The following is a 15,992-nucleotide window of genomic DNA, read 5'->3' on the forward strand; positions in this document are numbered from 1 at the left end:
CAGTTGTGCAAACACACTAAACTCTTCAAAGCATGCGTTTGTGAACCTCAACCGTACACAACGGGCACAGAAGGCAGTCGCCGCTCATCCGAAGGTTGGTTGGCCACGTGTTCGAGCATCAGAACATGTGACACAGATCCACTCAATCACCGTTTGATTTGTTTTGTACAATAAGACAAAAACATACTGTACAGTGTTTTGATGCCTATAACAATGTCATACATCTCCAATTATGAAACTGAAAATCCAACACGCAAAGAGAAGCACTCAGAGAGCGCACAGCTCCAACAAGGCTGAACAATCCCCCACCTACTGTATCAAAACCTGCCTTCCCATCTCCACCGGACCTCCATATTTAAAAAAATGTTTTTGTGAGGATGTGACCAAACGTTAAGTTTTGCTGTAGGTCCAGATCCGCATCCAATCCCTCCCAAAATGTCAGCATGTTACCATGGCCGAGATCTATTTTTTTATGCAAATTCATCCTCAATTTTCCTTTTTTTAAAATCCTGCTAACAAACAGACAGACGGACAAAGCGAACCAATTGGCCGAGCGAAAACCCTGACCCTGAACCGCGAAGTTGTGAGCAGGCTCCCTTCTGACGGAGACCGAAAGTTGTTTGTCAGATGTACCTATAGTGCAGTCAAAAGGAACGCTCAAGGCAGCGTGGCTCTCTCCCACAGACCTTGTGAGGAAGAAGGCTTTCTCGCCATTGAGTGGCTTCCAGCTGTGAGGCAACTCTTTGTGAAGGCGCTCGCGCTGAGTCACGGTCAGACAGACGACAGAGCTGCTCGAAATCACGCCGCGGCCTCATTGGTTTCGGCGAGGCTTTGTGTCGGTGCAGCGGTGGGGCCGAGGACATCTGGTAGAAACGCTGAACCGGGGTCAACTTCAGCTACAACAGGCGTTTACTTCATGCAGCCAGGGGCAGCAGCCGGCCAGTCGAATACATGGACATACTAAAATAACCTCTGTATTCGTGCCGTTAACTCGTTGACAACTCTCGTTGACAATTCTGAAGAGCTGAATAGTCCCTCTTCGCAGATTTAAACACAGTGCAGTTTTGGCTTCTGATAAACCTGTGTGCTCATGGATGTGGTCAAACTGGTCCCGTCTTAACAACGCACGCCCACCAACTCAGCTGTTTTCCACCTGAGCATTTGACAAGTGACCACAGACATCACCTCAGGCACCGTTTCAAGTCTTTTTCACACATGGAAACCCGCCACCATTCTTACATAAGACATTGACGTGTCCCACAATTATTATTTTTTCTTGCGGTATTGCTGCTTGCAGCTTTTTTTCAAGAGGTGTCCGTACAAACAACTTGACTCTGTGCTTTCTTACCGTCTGTGCAAATGCCTCTGCCATGAAATGGTTGCGACAACCCACACAAGTTGTGGCTCCACGTGGCCGGAAACCACTGGTTACATTTCATCACATTACATTACAGTCATTTTACAGACGCTTTTGTCCAAAGCGACTTACCATCACTTCACGGGAAGAACAAAAGAAACACAGCGGGGGGTTGACTTTACCATTAGGCGAGCTAGGTAAATGGCTGGGGGCCCCAATTTCCAAACAATCTCACATAAACACCACGATTATAGAGTCGCGCATTTGGCAACAAAAAAAGGGGGTTTGGTTGTTGTCCGTAAATGTTTTCTAACATTCTGGTGAACTGTCAGACATGTTCTGAAGACTCTCTGTTAAGGCGCGTCGCCCCGCCCTCGCCATACTGCACAGAGGGCAGAGCATTCGCCAGCTTGTTCAACGTTTATTAATGTTGAACGTATCTCGTGACCAAAAAGTAAAAACAAAAATTCAACACTGCACTTCGCTGAGCCCTCAACAATACACACGGCAAGTGTGAAGTTGACAAGATGAACAGTTCTCAGGATATGCGAGACACATACAGACCTCGCAGTGGTTTGTGGTATTCGCGTCCATACAGTGAAAGGGTGCTTTTCGTTTCCTGACACCAAAGACAAAGAGTGCTTTGAGTTTTCTCACAGAGTTCTCTTGCCATGTCCAAATGGGGATTTTCTTTTCAAACTTATTTTGGAAATTGGATGATTGATCCTTCTCACAGCTTGATGCTGACCATGTGGTCTATGGTGCCGCTCAACGCCACTTCAGTATTTCTGCAGTTTTTCATTCAGTGAGAGCACAAGAGACATTTGTTGTTGTTACAGTCTGAGCTGGTAAGATGGATTTATATAGTAATAATATAGATTTTGCTCTATCAATGATACACAAACATCGTCAGACGGCTGCAGGAGCCTTGTCGCGCTCGCACCCCTCACACTCTCCCTGCAGACAGCTTTAATTTAGAACCAGTTTATTTGGATTGGACTGAGATACATGAATCTACTTTGGCTTCTGGCTGTTAGACACAGAGTTGTGTTATCTTTGACATCCCTTCACCAAATGTTGCAGCATTACACACTGTTTTACCATAAACTTTGAGAAGGTCACCCAGTTCATAAAATGTCTTTAATTTTTTCATTGATAAATTAAAGGCCACAAGTCCGTCTAATATTGATGATATTTCTCCTAAGAGGGTGATGTTTGGCAGGACATTGAACACGTTTCCTTGTGTCACGGTGTGAAGGCATGTTTGCGTTGTGGCACTTTTAGTGACAGCAGAGGTGGAACTGAACATGCAGGGGGGACCTTGTTAATCAGCCTCTTCATCTGCCACGTTTAAGGTCCCACAGCGTATTGATGTGGGCCGAGCCGTCGCTCCACACACTGATGATCGTGTCAGGGGTCTGTTGGGCTGCGGCGGATGATTGTTGAGCTGATCTGGTAACAAATTGGTGTTTGTTTGTTTTTAGGACATGATCAAGAGGCTGAGACCAACACGAGCAATTCACAATTGACCTCAAGTGCTGTGATTCAAAAATCAATATCCTTGCAAGGATCTTTGACCTGAGTCTTTTGTTCACGTATGCGTACTGAAAGCCACATTTGAGCACGCTGCAGCTACAGTGGAGTTTAATCCACTCCGTTCTGCCGCGCTTTTGGCAGCGAGGACATAAAAAATTGCAATCTATGTTTTCACCAGACTCCTGCGGACGTGTATTAAATACGCGAGGGCCCCTCGAGCTCTGAACACTGGAAGATTTGAATAAAACTTTTTGATTCATATCACGCAGTGTTCCACTCAGTCATCCACATGCCCCCGTTCTTCTGCTTGATCCTCAAATACAGTAGATACCAAATATAATCCACTTCCTCTTCCTGTTTCCAATTCCCTGTTCTTGTTTGGCTGCAGTTTGCTCATCCTGGAAACCATCAAGATTCATAAAAGAGCCCGGGTCCTGTTCACAAGACAATTGAGGCAATACACTGATTTATTGTGCAAATACACATCTAGAAAAAAGGCAACAATAATGCAAAGTAAAAATGTGGTGTATGTTTTAGTTCTGTAATTTTTTTCTGTAAGCGCTTGAGATTACTTCAGTTCAATAAATTTAGCATTGCACTCCTGTAACTCCCGGGGTCAAAAATGGTGCAGCCGAACCTGAGATACTGTAACACTAACAGTCAGTGACGTGCTGTTGTCCTCCCCTGTTCATGTCATTCCTTGAGCCTTGTGCACCACAAACTCCCCCATCTGCTCTAATTTAGCTTCTTTGCTCCAGTTTCGTTCCCCCTCAATGTGAAATATAACCAGCACACTCAGCCTGTACGTGTTTTAACAGTGTTGCTGCTCTGACGCCCGGCTGTGTGAAATACCCGCGTTCTTCGATCACATGATAACCACATAAATGATTTGGCCTATATGATGTGATGTTCACATCCTGCCTGTCTCGCTCACAGAGGCTGCAGCAGACACCCACATTTAATCCATCAGCAGATTTGGGGCTTGGAAAAAACATTTCAAATGACAAATATTGGAGGATTTAAAAAAAAAAAGGTGTTTCTATTATGTCATTCTATACTTTGAGGGACAAGATACATCTGTGACACGTGACTGTCTGTGTCTACCACAGATACAGCATGTCTCATGTTCAATCTGATAGTTCATTCCAATACACATCATTTTTGCTCTGTTGAGACTTGCCTCAATCCAGATAATTCCATAATTCTATGTTGCATATTACTTCACTGTACTCAGCACACTAGAGCCTGACCAATTTATCCGCTGGCCAATCAAAATCGTCAGACAAACACAAACAAAATCAGTATTGGCAGTCATGTTTGAAATCTTTTGCAGAAAAATGATGCAGAAAAGCGCATGTGCATTTATGTTTTCTTACTGTAATTCAATATCTATATAGTGGATCAGCATATGTATGTTGTACTCCCTTATGTCAGTCCCCAAAAATCCACATCGGTCGGGCAGCAGATGGGTTTTGTCCCTAAACCTCACAAGACCTTTAATATGTTTGTGTCAGATCAGAAAATGTCCCTGGTGATTTATGACCACTTTAAGAAACCCACTGGAGGTGAAATACAGAAATCACCAAAGTTAATATGAATCATCTGGAGTTGGACAAGAATCACTAGACCAAATTTAAGAGCTTTGAAGAAATCTCAGTCTCGACTAAAGTGGCGGACCAACAGGCCGACAGACCACACACGTATTTGTTCTGGATGCTGTCATGTTTAGTGTTGTCACAGGTTATTTTACTTACAATTAGAGACGTTTGCCTGTCTCCGCATTGTTGGCTCCTCAGCAGAAGAACATCCAATTAAAATGAAATGAGAGCCACAACAACCCTGCTTGTTATTCTAAATTCCCTGAGCTGATGTGATGACAGCTGTTGGATTTTAAAACTTCACAACTTTTTCATTTAAATCGTTGCCTCAGTATTCGTTTGTCACTGCCGCTGTTCAAACAGGATGGATGGATAGTTTGAGTGGACGGACATCAGGGTAGACTTCAGCCGAGAGCTGGGACAATGGCTGTCCCAACGACAGGAGTCATGACGACAGACATGACTAAAACATGAGTTGGAAGTCGGTGAAAGACATGGAGGGGTAAGTGATATCCCAGAGGGTAAAGGTTCACCTGTCTCCACAAGCACTACTGTCTATTACATAACAACACACACACGTGCACTTTACCAAGAATGCATGGGTGTCCAGACAAAACCTGTTTTAGTAAAGCTCAGTAGGACATCACCAGTTTGACACTATGATCTCAGCGCTGTCCAGCATGGACATATCCTCGGGAATCTGGCTCATTCCTTCAGCTTCGAACATGTCTTTGTATCTCAGGGATCGGGTTATTTGAAAAAAACTAAAACATTCACGTTCCCACATGGCTTTGAAAATGCATCCGGGGTGAGGTAATTCATTTATGTGCAGTTATTATTGAGTGAGTAGCGAAGCGTCAGTTGAGATTCCTCTGCGTCCAGAGACATCAGGGCCGGAAGATCTGCGTCCATGGTCTCAAAATGTGTCCAAGTGTCAGACAGACGGCATGGAGCCTCTCTCGTTCTCCCCCCTTTCTCCTCTCTCTCCCTCCTCTCCCTGTCGATCTTCCTGGCTGAGTGGAGTAGATTATATGGGATAGTAACCCTTCATGTATAATGGATCCGTTCAGCTTTGCTCCCAGCAAGGCTTTGGACCATTTGCTGCACTTAGTAAAAAAATCCTACATGGTGACATTCCAGGCTTTCCCTCACATCAATATTTTTCAATATACAGCAATATATTTTTCAAGGAAAAGAAACAGAAAACATTTTTCTGTCTTTTGTCTACAGTCACGCTAAGGGCTCTGTGGGGCTGTCATCAGGAATAGCGACTTTAAACTAAGATAAAAAAAAAACAGACTAACATGCTGATATAAACAAACTTTACTGATGACAATTGAAGAATTAACAGAAGAAAAAAGAGAACACAAATTTCCTGGGAACAGAAATGTGTCAGTGCAACCTTTAATGGCAACCCATTCAACAATTGTCAAGCCATTTCACCTACAACGGAATCAACCTGCTGCTGGCAATAGACGAAAGGTCAGGGGATCACCAAAGGCCTTGGCTTCATCCTCTGGGGAACATGGACGTTTGGACCAAACCTCATGGGGATCAACTCAATAGTTTCTGAGATACAGTATGTCAGTCTTGACCAAAGTTGAGGAGCGACTGACTGACCCACCAACATCCCCATCCCAAGAGCCACTCTACTGGCATGGGTTAAATATATCAAGTTGAAGTTATTAACAGTTATTTGGATCAATTATAGTATTTTAAAAGAAACTTTAAAGGGAAACTTTACTGTGAGTGAAAATTCACTTTCTCGCTGGTGGCTTGATTTCCTCTCCGGCACTCTTGTCTTTCTATCCTCCCTCTCTCTACCTCTTCCGTTTTATCATTCCGCTCTCTCTTTGCACATTTTTATTCTTGACAAGGCTCATCAGACATCGTTTGTCTCTAAGTGTAGAGGGAATACAAATTCACCAGGACGTACATAAGTGGCGCATTCTGCCACTGTGAAATTTCCAGGTGTGGGGGTCAGATGAAAGTCAAAGGAGAGGACGAGGACTTGGGGAGAGTGGGCGAGCAGGTCGTTCCCACGCTTGCATGCACACAGACACATACACGGACAGTGCAATGAGTGGGATGGGCCGCGGCGGGATGAGGTTCAATTTTACGGCTCAAGGTAGGGAGTGAGAAAATGCGGGGAGATTAGGACCACAGTAATTTGAGAGGGAGCACTGCGGAAGGAATGGGAGCGCGCACGGGGAAAGAGATTTAGTGGAGGATACAGAGATGGTTAATGTCGAGTATGAGGCGATGATGAAATAAAAGGGAATGGGAAGAGGAGAGCAGGACAACCAAGAGTTTAAATGAATGATGAAGGTATAAAAACAATGCGTCATGTTATTGCCACTGATGGGTGAGTTGGGGGATTTAAATGTCGGCCAGGAACTCGACCTGATAGTCAGGGAGGCAAAGAGGGAGCAGTGGAGTGAGGGATGAGGCAGGCTCGTAATGAATGTGATGGACCAATTCATGGTTTCCAATTTCACTGTCAGACAGAGAAAGTTACAGAGCAGCATAAAGATTGGACACAGTCATCACTGCACACAGACACATGCTCACACTGTACATGAACATCACAGTATGGAGGCAGAGCAGCTAATGGCTACAAACAAATCACCGTCGGCCTAAAAGCGAGAGTGAGAGTAAGGTTTGATGACACCGTCTGCAGTTCACTACAGTTCAGATATCAGGCAGAAAATGGTAAAACTGATCCTGTGTCTTAACGTCACGCTCTGTGATAATGTCGTGTGGAAAACACAGTGCCCTTTTATGCAGTGAAGCAGAAAGTGACGGTGGAGGGAGAGACCTGCAATTACTGCAATCTTTCTTAATAACCCTAACCATGATCTTTCACTACTGCTGTAGTCGTCGCCGGTTGTCGTTTTTCCTATTGACTGGTTGCCGTGTTGCAGGAACAGGACGCCCCATCAGAGTGCAATAAAATAATAATTGTAATAAATGGAAGAGAAACCAAAGCAGGGAACAAGGCGGAAAGGAACACAAACAGAACAGGTTGGAACTAACTGACTGGAAACAGGTAGAAACTGGACAGGACGAACGGACCCAGACAAAGAGAAGCACAGAGACTAAATAGACACCAGAGGGCAAAGTAACTCAATATACAATAAACAGGGGATAACAAGAAAGGTAACCTGACTAAAACGGACAATGGGGGTGAATTGTCAAATTGGCTTAGGAAGTTTCCTAAATCTTGAAGTCACCCGGAATTATTTCATCGGCAGCCATGATAAGAGCTGTTCGGATTCTCTAAATGCACAGGAAAGGTGCTTCGATGCTTCCTTCCCTATCTCCTTTAGCGTAGGGTACACTGGAGCTTCCTTTGCGAAAGGATAGGAGACGCCCCACAATTCATTGCGGCAGCGATAGTAGACGTGACGCGCCATGCACGGACGTAAACGATTCAATCTGAACTAGAAGAAGACGAAGTAGAAGAGTATAAATATGACCCAGAAGAGACGCACGTCATCATGTAAGTTACCGTTGCATATGGATAATTATACATCTGATGTCACGCGGTGGTAAAACACACTGAAACATGCTTATGGAGCCGCTGCGTTTTTGTAGTTCATCTTTGGAAATTTGTAGTTTCACCGCGACAGACGCACGTCAATAACATCCGCCGTCCCGTGATGACGTACTATAGTGGAAGCTGAGTCGGATTCTCTGAGCAGCGCTGTCGGCTTTTCCTATGTCCTATGGGTCCTCCGTTACACCTTGACCGCATGACGTTTTCCACTGAGGTCAAGGAATAGTAGATAGGAAGGACATTTCGACCGCACTCAAGGAAAGTTACTACAAAATAAAACAGGAACCAACAAGGAGGGCTGGCAATGATACACAAGGAACGGTAATCAAGGAAATAATCAAGTGAACAAGCCAAAGTCCACAAGAGGTTATTAAAGCATGAATAACAGTCGTCAAAGAAAAACAAAAAGACTTTTCAAGAGTCTACAGAGTTCATGGGGGCAGAACCAGGTCATGCCGCTCCAGACCAGACACGAGGCCAGTGCACGGTAGTTGACATGCTTGAAGGGCTGGAGAGCTTCTCAGCAACAAGTGAAGTGGGGAACTCCAAACCCTAACCCTAATGTAACTGCCAAGCGTACGTATTGTAAAAAGCGAGAGCTGGAATTGAAAATAATGTGGAAGAAGTTGTTGTTGTTGTTGTTGTTTTTTCACATCCGAACTTTGAGTGAAATATGTAAAGTTGATGTGAGTGTGCATATGTCAAAACAGGTCTGTGGCTCCAGGGCGGAGAAACTCAAATTGCCTCCGATAGAACAACGATGAATGAGTGTATGAGTGAAAGAGAAGCGCTGTGTGAATGTGTGAGTGACTCATAGTGTAGAGTGCTTCGAGTGGCCGTCGGGCCTGGAGGAGTGCTATACAAATGCAGTCCGTTTACCATTTAAATTCCCTCGATTTTTGAATGTGCCGATTACGACTGCTATCACCTCATTGTGCGGTGCAGTGGAGAGAGAGGAGCTGAAGCTGCCGGAAAACATGAAACAGTGTTCTGAGAGCTTACGCAAGATTTTTACAAAAAGAAAAGAAAGCAAAGTACAGTCGTTCATCTCAACAGCTCTGACTGTGGCCAAGAAAACGATGCTACTCATCGGGGGAGACGGAACCAAATTAACAAAACCTTACAGGCTCCGTCTGTTAACAGAACACACAAGCCCAGAAAAGCTTGCATCCACACTAAAGGACATTCTGATCCCATCCCATAACGCCTGGTCTCCTCTCCTGCAGTTCACCTAGAGCTGATTCCTCTCTATACAGCCGTACTCATACTCATGATCTCCTACCTGAACACGCCAACTCATAAAAACAAAATAACCCACAATATACTCGCTCAACACATAATGTCTTTGTGTTTCTGTTTTTTGTTTCGTAAAATACACCAGTGGTGAGGAATACATTTAAAGAACATAATTGTCTATGATTATTGCAGCATGTTATTTTGTTGTTGTCGTGGTTGTTGGTACAAGTCTAGCATCGGGACAGATTTCTTCTCAGAGAAAAGATTAATAAACATACATTAATATGTAACGTGGTCAATACTCCCTTTATCAGATGTGTGTGATCCCTTTTGATTTTTGACATACCAGTGAAAATAATATTCAAATGACAGCATTGGGACAGTGCTTGCCTAACCTGTGGCCACTATGTTCACAGTGATAAACATTCAAATTTTTCAAAAATTTAATTTAAAACATCTATAAGGCGTACCGTCTCATGTCCTGCTGCACTGCGCTCATTTCCTGGATTAATTAGCCACAGGGGTGTCTTATGTTGATGACATCAGCATCAGACACGGAGAGATTAATTCATGTGATTTATCGCTGACAGATAGTTTGTCTCTGTTAAATCAGGTTGGGGCCAATCTGCTGCTAATGTGCTTGAAACATATGCCTGTGCTCTGTGTGTGTGTGTGTGTGTGTGTGTGTGTGTGTGTGTGTGTGTTTGTGTGTATGTATGTGTGTGTCTCTGTGTGTGTATGTGTGTGTGTGTCTGTGTGTGTGTATGTGTGTGTGTACGAACACAAAATGCGTCAGAAACTGGTCTGGGCCAATGTTGATTCAATAGACACTTGTGTTTATGGACCAGACCTTCTCTTAACACGCTTGCATAAAAAAACATACACACACGCAGACTGACACGCCATTTTGTTCTGTCACTCACGTAACAGAGAGCTGAACCATGTGGCTTGTTAGAATGCAGTCAATGTCAATGAAGCAGTTACCTGGTTTCACTTTAGACAAAAGGAGGGGAAAAAAATTGTGTAAAAAGATTTTTAAAAAAAACCAAAATGACAACATTTCTGCCCGACTCATGGCTGACGTTTTAAAACTGCTCATAGTTCATGTTGAGTTTTGCGACCTCCAACAGAGAGCAGGGAGGAAATCTCAAGATTTGTTGACCCCACATTTGAAGACACCGTACATACAGTACAGTGCGTACATGAGGGCGTGTGTGTGTGTGCTTGCTTGCGATGTGATGGCTTGCACAGGAGAGAGTGACTAATTGTGAGGCTCCTTGCGTAATGACTCACCCTGTACCTCAACTAACCCTAATGAATAATTAACACAAAGAACAAATAGATGAGTCTACAAAAGAAAATTAACATGAAATATGCAAGACCGTCTTTTACATAAACCTCCGTCTGAAACTCTGATGTCCACCACAAGAGAAACAAAGCGTACTGTTATTCTCTTTGGCTCGATGTACCTGAAAGACATGCTGCCAAAGTGCGACACATTTCCTCTCACCAAGTGGTCTCGTCATTTAAAGGGATAGTTCAGTGATTAACGTCTTTTTCGCCACATTTTTGAATTGCTTACCTTAAAAAGAAAAATACCCGTTCAGTTGTACGCTGAAGGACGTATGTTTTCACTGCTTCGGTTTTCAGCCAGACAGCCGTTTAAGTTGGCCCTTTTGTAAGGTAACGTTTTAAAATGTGGCGAAAACGACGTTTTGCGTCGGCCCCCTCTGCAGCAGTGGGACTCAGACTTACGCTACGTCCTCTTCTCCTCCAAAGTCCGTGAGATCACATCGCTGATCACCATCTCCAAAAGGAAACATATTAACTATGCATAAGTAACACATACAACCCCACTTCAAAATCTCTGAACTATCCCTTTAACCCTACTAATCCGGATACATTCCATGGACCATGTATTATTCGTGTACCCTTCTAGATTTTTACGTTGAGTGTTTTCTGGTGCCAAGGTGAGAGGAGTGTGAGCCTGCCCTGGTATCAAAGGTTGGACTGACTGTATTATGTATCCATGAGTGTATCGGATGCTGGAGACGCCGTTGTCCTGGGATTTCATTCATTAATTAAAGTACTAATTATAGTACTAGTCACATACTAAGTGTTTGTTTGCCTTGTGTGATGCTATAGATAAAAGGCCAGTGAGAGTGATCATTAAGCTTGATGTGAATGTGCACTGCTCCTGCGCATCATCTGCTAAAATGTACAGCTCAGAGCCGGGAGTTCATCCGGGCACAAAGGAACTAAGACAAAGTGCAGAAAAACGACTTCCCAGTGCCTGATGGTGTTACATTTCATTTGATTCATTTAAACAATAAGTTGTGTCTAGAGGTGAAGCAATTTAAGTTTTAATTGAACTTTCCAGTTCAACAACACCAACAACAACAACAGCTTTGTTATAAACAATTTCCTGGCTGACACCAGAGTTAATACATTCATTAATTAAAGTGCTCTCTCCTTGTCCACGGGACTCAGTGATGCCCTGTGCTTGTAATGAACTCGGCGGTCAGTAATCCAGCCGCCAAACACGTTCTAAATATGACACAGGTTGAGCAGAATCGTGACGCACAGAAAGAGCTCGGCTCCAGGTTTGCCGACTGTCATCTGCTGTCATCTGTTGGCAAATTGCTCAAGAGGGCAATTAAATGTTTTTGTCTTCCTGGGGTCTGTAATACGAAGAGAAGTTCAACATATACCGGATATGTTTCCATTATCTGGCTTAACTTAACCCAGTGGCCGTCCTGATAACCTGTGCTGCGAAGCCAAATATCAACTGGCTCAGTTAACCCTGGGTCTACGAGTACATTCACATGGAAGAGGCGGAGCCGTTAGTTACAAGCGACATTGTCAGGACCATGAATTAAGTTTTTGAAATGATGCGAAAATAAGATAAGATAAGATAAAAGATAAGGTCGGTACTTTATCGATCCCAAGCTGGGAAATCCCGGTGTTACAGCAGCAGGTATCACTCACACAACACACCTTACAAAATACACAAAATATGAGGAAAACCATGTAGAAAATATAAGAATTTGCAAAAATATGACAGAATAAGGAATATGAAAATAAAGAATTTACACAACAATGGTGCGGTATGTGCGTCAGTTGCCCAACAGAAAAGTGCACTGTAACGTCCTTGTGACAGAAGGACAAGACAAACCAAACTTGGAGCCGCTTGTAAAAAACACTGCATCAAATCTATATACATATATTATTATAGTCTGTAATAGTTTATTCTTAGGAAAGCTTTAGTGTGGCTTTAAGAATGGTACTCTCAGTCTGGTCACCACTTTGGTCCAGACTGAAATATCTCATCAACTATGGGAACATGGAATTTTGTACAGACATTCATGTTCCCCAGAAGATGAATCCTAATGACTTGAGCGTTGTGGGTTTTGGTATAACGTCTCGGAAACTTTTGAATCAATTGCAAGGAAATTTGGTTAACGCATGCATGTCGCCCTCAGCATGGAGTTCGATCATTTGATCCCGACTATTCCTCTCGTGCCATCGCTGGGTCGACATGCTAATGTTCTACTATTTTATTGTTTGACCAATGAAATACTGAAATCCAAGCCTCTCTTACACTCCCTCTCGCTCTACTTGCAAATCGGTGTAACAGACACGCAGGTTGTATGGTCAAGTATAAAACCTTGTGACAGTCACTGATGCCCACACACTCCCGTGCGCACAGAAGAAGTAAGTCGAGACCTTACAGCCAGGATGTGTGGGGAAAAAATAGAAACTTCTCCGGACAGTGTGTGTTACGAGAGTGGCGTATCCGACCGAATGACAGTGTCAGTCGCCACGCCATGTTGCCCCCAAGACTGTGATAAGAAGGAACAGGACCGAGCGGCATAAAATACTCCATCCTTCACAAGCACGCGTAGCAACTGTGAAGTTTATGAAGTGAAATGTGAACCTGCTCTAATGTATAATGTTCAGATTTAAGCCTCACATTATGCCTCACCCTATAAGATCTGATTTCCATTGGGCAGGAGGTAAACGATGCAATATATTAATGGACACAGTCATGGCTGGAAGCCGCCACTGTCTTCCAACAATGGCCCCAACAGGCTCTGTCCACAGGCCTGCTGAATGAGACAATTGCCAAGTGACCCACCGTCTCTGTCTGATTATTGATTGAAAAAAAAAACATTTAGCCAGTGAAATCTTGAGCTTTTGACAACCGTGATTGTGTCAGGAGGAAGAAGTTAATGGGGAAAAGACATTAGCTCACTTTGTCTGCTTTCATGTTTGAAGACCGGCGTCTGTGAATCAATATCTGTCCTTTTGTAAATGTTCCCTGTATCTGTGCGCCGGACCCTCCTGACCAAGCAAATCAAATCTCGGCAAACATACCATTACAAAAGAGTGGTCTGATGTCTGGGGAAAAACGCCGAGCCCTCGGGCAGCACAACTTAAGATATTACCTCTTGGAGAGTGGGAGAAAATGCAGAGGGGGCGAAAAGACACAGAGGAGAGAAACAGCTCCATTTTCAAGAGGCCGCAAACAGTTTTGTGACCAGAGACGGATGTGTGTAGAGCAGGTGTGGTGGAGCGCAATCAGGAAAACAGGATGGATGGAGCAGGCAATTTCTTTTTCTTCTTCTTTTTCTTTTGGGGGGGGGGGGGGGGGGGGGGGGGGGGGCAAGTTCGATCACATCAGCTCATCTCATCCACTTCAGGAGCAAAAGACAATTTGCCAACAGCTCAACATTTTTCTGATGACGAGCCTGTCAGTAAGAAACAAACACACACACACACACACACACACATTGAAGCTTATTTCCACCATCAATTTCTTCCACAATTATAGGTTTGGTGATCTTGTGAATTCATCACACCGATAAGTATTCCCTCCACAGGATCCAAACTGCCATCTTGCGTATGTGTTTTTCTTTGAAATGAAAAAAATGTATGCGTACCCTTGCTCAATTATCTAGGAGATGATAAACACATTAATCCTTTATAATCCCCAATATGGATATAACAGTAATTGATGTGTGTGATGTGGCCACTACAGGCTACTGCAAGCTGACTATTAATGAACACAGCTGTACTCTCAGCCCCCGAGGACATGCTACTGGGACTCTGCCGCTGCATCACACTATAATAACTCCTCTGCAGCCGTCAGGCTGCAAAACAACAGCCAGAAACGGTCTTGTTTGATGACGGGGGAGGGATATTTGTTCCGTCTTCCGAGGGGAAAACGGCCCATTCTATGTCATGATCGGCAAATGATCATTCAGCAGTCACACATTACAATATTATATCCAGCCTCATTGTGGCCCTTCATGGCAGTCCCCCCGCTATACGTACCGCTTCATTTGAAGCCACAAAAACACCAAACTGCCACGGAAAAAGTGCCTGCATTCGTTCTTCAACAGCTTTGTAACTAACTTTTCGTGGTGATACTTTAAGAGACCATGTGCCTCTTTTTCACTTTTAGTGTAACATAACATCTGTCTCACCCGGCGTCCCGTCATCTTGCATCGACCAAAAGAACTGCAGCTATGCATCTGCCCTGGACATTAACGTGCATAGTTATTATCATCACAGGCAGCACCGCATTCAAATAATTGATGAAGGTCACACTTTGACTTGTGGTTCCCAAGGTGATTGTTGAAGAAAGGAAGAGGTAGCCTGATACATTCCAACTCAGTTCCTGGGTCCGACCAGGAAGACACACCTTTCAGGCAAGAGCGGTGCGCACACACACACACACACGCGCACAGCACTCGTGGAAAGTGACTGTGAATGTGGAGGGGACCCCCCCCGGGTCCCCCCCCCCCCCCCCCCCCCCCCCCCCCCCCCCCCATAGAAGTTGAGGCTCCGCTCTCCTCCAGAACAAAACAGTGTTCAGACCACGGCCAGGAGAAAACTGAATAATCAGCTGCCCGTATAGCTGAAGTCTCCACAGGCGCACAGAGCAAATATCAACTACAAGTTGGGGGGGGGGGGGGGGCACTTCTTACCTGAGCGCCCAGAGCTCCTCTTGCGCCCCTGGCACCCCACACCGCCCGATGCTCATCCCCCGACCCGACCCATCACCGCAGGCACCGTCCGGAGAGCACAGCCCGCACCATCACCGTGTCGAGAGAGAGAGAGAGAGAGAGAGAGAGAGAGAAAAGACTGCACTTGGAGCCTAACTTCTCAGATTCGCTCGTGTCCACGCTCACTTTTCAGTTTCCTCTCTTTGTCTCTGTCTATAAATCACTTGTCTGAATGAAACCTCTCTCTCTCTCTCTCTCTCTCTCTCTCTCTCCCGGTACAGACTGGACTTAAGAGTGTCGGGCTGACAGAGGCTGAGTGTCCCGCTGCTGATGCTGTGCGCTCCTTCTTGATCATGCTCGTGTCGTTAAGCCCTGACTGTAGAGGCGGACTTCCGGCGCGACGTTTCAAAATAAAGCTCAAGCCGGTCAACGTCAGTCGAAGCGTGTGATGAAGCGGTGCCTGTCATTGGAGCAGCTTCTCTGCGCGTCGCCCACCAATCACAACCAAGTCTCCACCCCTCAGCGCGACCACTGACTCCTCGGCTGCCTTGCCGTTTACTGACTTGTTTTAAAAACTGAAACAGATAATCCAATCAGAGCATACTGGAAATCACCACAAACAACAACATATACATTATATGAATATACAATACTACATTTTGAATGTAGAAAAAGATGTTGACATCATGTCAATA

At 44.5% G+C, this 15,992-nt stretch overlaps 1 protein-coding gene across 2 annotated transcripts in view; it reads right to left on the minus strand.

Annotated features, from left to right (window-relative positions):
* Positions 1-15,661, minus strand: part of gcgrb (glucagon receptor b) — a 38,998-nt gene extending 23,337 nt beyond the window's left edge. For both annotated transcript variants that reach the window (XM_035638196.2, XM_035638194.2), the window contains exon 1: positions 15,280-15,661. The gene's annotated coding sequence lies outside the window, so the exon portion shown is untranslated. The remainder of the gene's footprint in view (positions 1-15,279) is intronic.
* Between the last annotated feature and the right edge of the window lie 331 nt (positions 15,662-15,992).

Source organism: Scophthalmus maximus, chromosome 8 (genome assembly GCF_022379125.1).
Source record: "Scophthalmus maximus strain ysfricsl-2021 chromosome 8, ASM2237912v1, whole genome shotgun sequence".
In the NCBI taxonomy this organism is placed as follows: Eukaryota; Metazoa; Chordata; class Actinopteri; order Pleuronectiformes; family Scophthalmidae; genus Scophthalmus; species Scophthalmus maximus.